Here is a 6,000-nt window from a genome sequence, read left to right on the forward strand (position 1 = left end):
CTCTAGACTTTTTACATAAATTTTGTTTTGAATATTTATCTTCTGGCTTCTGCATTAATATGTAATCAGAAAAGAACAAATTTTAGATTTCCAAACACGCATCTTGCAAGAAATTAAAAGAAATACAGAAACTTTCTATATTTTGTTAAAGAAAGTAAAATATTAAGGAATAGAAAACTTCTCAAATACAAACTTGATTACTTTGTAGGTACGGTGCCTATAAAAAGTATTCAGCCCCTTGGAAGTTTTCATGTTTTATTGTTTTATTAACTTGCCTTTTTTAGCACTGATCAACAGAAAAAGACTCCTTCATGGCAAAGTGAAAACAGATCCCTAGAAAGTTATCTAAACTAAAATCAAATATAAAACACAAAATAATTGATTATGTAAGTATTCAGCCCCCTTTAATACGACACACCAAATCATCACTTGTGCAATTAGTTTTAGAAGTCACATAATTAGTTAAATGGAGACCTGTTTTTGGAGACCTGTGTGCAGTCAAGGTGTTTCAACTGATTGTAGTAAAAATACACCTGTATCTGGAAGGTCCAACAACTGGTGAGTCAGTATCCTGGCAAAGTTACACCACGAAGACAAAAAAAACTCTCTAAGCAACTCCATGAAAGGGTTATTGAATAGCACAAGTCATGAGATGCATACAGGGAAATTTCCAAATCACTGAATATCCCTCGGTCAGTCAATCATCAAGAAATGGGAAAGATATGGCACAGCTGTAAACCTGCCTAGAGCAGGCTGTCCTGAAAGAGTGAGTGAACGTGCAAGAAGGGAACAAGTGAAGGAGGCCACCTAAAGACCTCTGGAGGGGTTACAAGCTTCAGTGGCTGAGATGGGAGAGACTGCGCATACAACAACTGTTGTCCGGGTGCTTCACCAGTCACAGTTTTATGGGAGGGTGACAAAGAGAAACCCACTGTTGAAAAAAACTCGCATAAAATCTTGGCTAGAGTTTGCCAGAAGGCACGTGGGAGAATCCTTAGATTCTGGATTAGTTCCTGAGGACTGGAGGGTGGCTAATGTAACCCCACTTTTTAAAAAAGGAGGGAGAGAGAAACCAGGGAATTATAGACCGGTTAGTCTGACATCGGTGGTGGGGAAAATGCTAGAGTCGGTTATCAAAGATGTGATAACAGCACATTTGGAAAGAGGTGAAATCATCGGACAAAATCAGCATGGATTTGTGAAAGGAAGATCATGTCTGACGAATCTTATAGAATTTTTTGAAGATGTAACTAGTAGAGTGGATAGGGGAGAGCCAGTGGATGTGGTATATTTAGATTTTCAAAAGGCTTTTGACAATGTCCCACACAGGAGATTAATGTGCAAACTTAAAGCACATGGTATTGGGGGTATGGTATTGATGTGGATTGAGAATTGGTTGGCAGACAGGAAGCAAAGAGTGGGAGTAAATGGGACCTTTTCAGATTGGCAGGCAGTGACTAGTGGGGTACTGCAAGGCTCAGTGCTGGGACCCCAGTTGTTTACAATATATATTAATGATTTAGACGAGGGAATTAAATGCAGCATCTCCAAGTTTGCGGATGACATGAAGCTGGGCGGTGGTGTTAGCTGTGAGGAGGATGCTAAGAGGATGCAGGGTGACTTGGATAGGTTAGGTGAGTGGGCAAATTCATGGTAGATGCAATTTAATGTGGATAAATGTGAGGTTATCCACTTTGGTTGCAAGAACAGGAAAACAGATTATTATCTGAATGGTGGCCGATTAGGAAAAGGGGAGATGCAACGAGACCTGGGTGTCATTGTACACCAGTCATTGAAGGTGGGCATGCAGGTACAGCAGGCGGTTAAAAAGGCAAATGGTATGTTGGCATTCATAGCAAAAGGATTTGAGTACAGGAGCAGGGAGGTTCTACTGCAGTTGTACAAGGCCGTGGTGAGACCGCACCTGGAGTATTGTGTAAACACGAGGAAATCTGCAGATGCTGGAAATTCAAACAACACACACAAAATGCTGGTGTTGTTTGGAGTATTGTGTGCGGTTTTGGTCCCCTAATCTGAGGAAAGACATTCTTGCCATAGAGGGAGTACAGAGAAGGTTCACCAGATTGATTCCTGGGATGGCAGGACTTTCATATGAAGAAAGACTGGATTGACTAGGCTTATACTCACTGGAATTTAGAAGACTGAGGGGGGATCTTATTGAAACATATAAAATTCTAAAGGGATTGGACAGGCTAGATGTAGGAAGATTGTTTCCAATGTTGGGGAAGTCCAGAACGAGGGGTCACAGTTTAAGAATAAAGGGGAAGCCTTTTAGGACCGAGATGAGGGAAAACTTCTTCACACAGAGAGTGGTGAATCTGTGGAATTCTCTGCCACAGGAAACAGTTGAGGCTGGTTCATTGGCTATATTTAAGAGGAAGTTAGATATGGCCCTTGTGGCTAAAGGGATCAGGGGGTATGGAGAGAAAGCAGGTACAGGGTTCTGAGTTGGATGATCAGCCATGATCATACCGAATGGCGGTGCAGGCTCAAAGGGCCGAATGGCCTACTCCTGCACCTATTTTCTATGTTTCTATGACTCTGAAGTCAGCTGGAAGAAGGTTCTATGGTCTGATGAAACCAGAATTAAGCTTATTTGGCCTTCAGACTGAACTCTATGTTTGGCATAAGCCAAATCAAAAACCACACATAATCAAAAACACAGTTAAAGTGAAGCATGGTGGTGGCTGCATCATGCTGTGGGGATGCTTCACTGCAGCAGGCCCTGGAAGGCTTGTGACGGTAAAGGGTAAAATGAATGCAGTGAAATACGGGGACATCCTGGAGGAAAACCTGATGCAGTCTGTAAGACACCTGCAACTTGGGAGAAGGTTTGTTTTCCAGCAAGGCAATGACCCCCAAGCATAAAGCCAAAGCTACATAGGAATAGCTTAAAAACAACAAAGTTAATATCCTGCACTGGCCAAGTCAGAATTCAGACCCCAATCCAATTGAGGTTTTGTGGCTGTATTTGAAAAGTGCTGTTCACTCACAATCCCCATGCAATCTGACAGAGATCGAGCAGTTTTGTAAAGAAGAATGAGGCAAAATTGCAGTATCCAGATGTGCAAAGCTGATAGAGACCTACCCACGCAGACTCAAGGCTGTAATTGCTGCCAAAGGTGCATCTACTAAATATTGACTTGAAGGGGGTGAATACCTATGCAATCAATTATTTTTGTAATTTTTATATTTGTATTTGTTTTATATATTTATAATTAATTTATATTTGTATAATTTATATTTGTATTTATATTTGTAATTAATTTAGATCACTTTGCGGAGATCTGTTTTCACTGACACTAAGATAACAAACAGATGCCAATAATCAATGATATAATGAGTTGAATGAACTAAAACTGATTAACTGAAACAGAAATGGGTGTAGAAGGAATCAAACTGGGCAAAGGACAACCAAACTAAAAGGTGAGGGTGTGGCAGATGTGACAGTTTAACCATCAAATCATCAGTTCTTACACCATGGCAAGACTGAGCATAGCAACGAGACACAACGTGGTCGTCCTGCATCAGCAAGGTCTCTCCCGAGCAGAAATGCAGTGCTCTGCTATGGAAACTGAGTGCATCAGATGAGAGATACATCAAACTGATGTCCCTCCTAAATCAGAAGCAGTCCAGCGCTCCTATCAGCTTTAGAATCCAGGTACACTCCTCCACAGTCTGGAGAAGTCTTGTCAGAAGTGATCTTCATGGAAGAGTTGCTACCAAAAGCCATTGCACTGAAGTGGAAAGCAAGCCAAGAGACTCACCTACACACAAAAACACCAAGACTGGTGTGCTGAACAATGGCAGCAAGGGCTCTGGACTGATAAGTGAAAATTCAAAGTTTTTGGCTCAAACAGGAGGCAGTTTGTCTGTTTCAGAGCTGGTGAACACTACATGGTTTAGTATCTGCAGCCAACAGTGAAGCACGGCTTGTTCCACTGCATGTTTCTGCGAACAGAGTTAGTGATCTGGTCAAAATTAATGCTGAGAAAATTAAAGCAGGTTTTCATCCATTTAAACAGGACTATCAGGGAGGCGTCAGATTGGGCCCAACTTAATTCTGCAGCAGGACAATGACCCCAAACATGTGGCCAAGGTCATAAAAACTATCTTCAGTGATCAGGGATCAGCGCTGTGACTGCTTCTTTTTATGTCAGTGATTTGGGTGACAGATTGATGGCTAAGAGTTGAGCACAGTACTGTACAATAGATTAAATCAATGTATCTTTCCCTATTGCATTTATTTAGCCTTCAGTACAGATCGAGTGAGATCTGTGCTTATCCCCCTGTTGATCAGTTTATCAGTACAATATATTTAATTATCTATCCATGTGTGTTCTCATCTCTCTTCCCATTTATTGGTGTACCTCTCTTTCTGAATAAGCACAACACTGCATTAATCTTATTGCATGAAATTCTGGTCACACCATGCTTGGGAGTATTTTGGAGTTCTGTGAATATCGCAGATATTATTTCAGACAAGAGCCAGACTTCAAAGGATCAAGGGTCCAATTTAATGTCAGAGAAATGTATACAATAACATCCTGAAATGCTTGTTTTTTGCAAACATCCACAAAAAAGAGAAGTGCCCCAAAGGGTGACCGACAGATAAACGCAAGAACCCCAAAGAACCATCCCCCAGCTCCCCTCCCTCCTGTGCGTAAGTGGTAGCATGCAACAATCCCCTCTCCCCCCCCACTGGCAAAAAAATCCTCGGCACCGTCACCAAGCACTCAAGTGTGAGCAAAGCAATAACAAAGACACAGACTTGCAGTTACTCCAAAGACTTCACGTTACACCCGGCATTCGACATACTGCAGGTTCTCTCTCCCTAATAAGGGAGGAAAAGGTGTCTCCATTTTCCCAACGAGCGGGGAGACATAACAAAAGAACTTGCTAATTTATGATGTTAAAAAGTCTGTTATGTCGCTTTTTTCAGGTTCTGTGCCCAAAGATCGCAAAGATCCTGGGTCTTCGGGCCCACAGCAGATATCCTGACTCCCCCGACAGCACACAGCTCTCCTGTCGTGATACCAATCCTCGATCTGCCCAACTCCAGAGCCCCGAGATCTTAAGCTTCCTAATTCGAACCGGGCTCTCAGGGTGAACCCTTGGCATGCCGAACGACGGCCAGTCCTGAGACCCCGAGGGCAGGTCCCATTCTCACAAAGAACCGAAGTCAGCATGTAACTCCAGGTCAGGGTCTTCAAAAGAACCCTGAAAGGGAAAAATAAAGATATTAAAGATGGAAGTAAAGCTGTTTCCGACGATGCAAGCAAAGGAGTCGCTGTTTAGCGCCATCTTAACTCCGCTCTGCCTCTTAATGTAAATTGTAAGTTACAAGCAGCATATTAAAGTTAAAAGCATGCAAGTAAACAGCACTCACTGTCTGTGGAGCCCAGGCTGGCCCACAACATGGGGCTGCCTGCTCAAGTGATGCAACCAAGACAATGGGGTTATGTTAGTTGGGCCTGCCTCAAGCCAGGCAATATGGGTAGGTTACTTTGCACGATTGTGAGCTAAAGGAGACTTGCAGACCAGACTAATATTGTCACTCAGCACATTCAATAAGATATAGGAGTAGAATTAGGCCATTTCATCATGGCCGATCTATTTTTCTCTCAGCCCCAGTTTCCTGCCTTCTCCCCGTAACCTTTCATGCCCTGACTAATCAGGAATCTGATAAGCTGTCGGACAATAGCTGATCTATCATTTTTCCTCATCTTTTTTTCCTGATGAATCATCTCAACCTAAACTTCGATTGTTTATTCATGTCCATAGATGCTGCCTGACCTGCTGAGTTCCTCCAGCGTTTTGTCCGTTTTGCCTTGGATTTCCAGCATCTGTAGATTTTTGCATGTAGCTGATCTATCAATAGTTTCGGGTGTCTGGGATCCCAGTCCCCAGAAACTTTTAGACTACATATAGCTAGGATGCCTAAGACTTTTGCACAGCATTGCATCTACTAAATGTTTA

The sequence above is a fragment of the Hemitrygon akajei genome, chromosome 4 (assembly GCF_048418815.1).
Source record: "Hemitrygon akajei chromosome 4, sHemAka1.3, whole genome shotgun sequence".
In the NCBI taxonomy this organism is placed as follows: Eukaryota; Metazoa; Chordata; class Chondrichthyes; order Myliobatiformes; family Dasyatidae; genus Hemitrygon; species Hemitrygon akajei.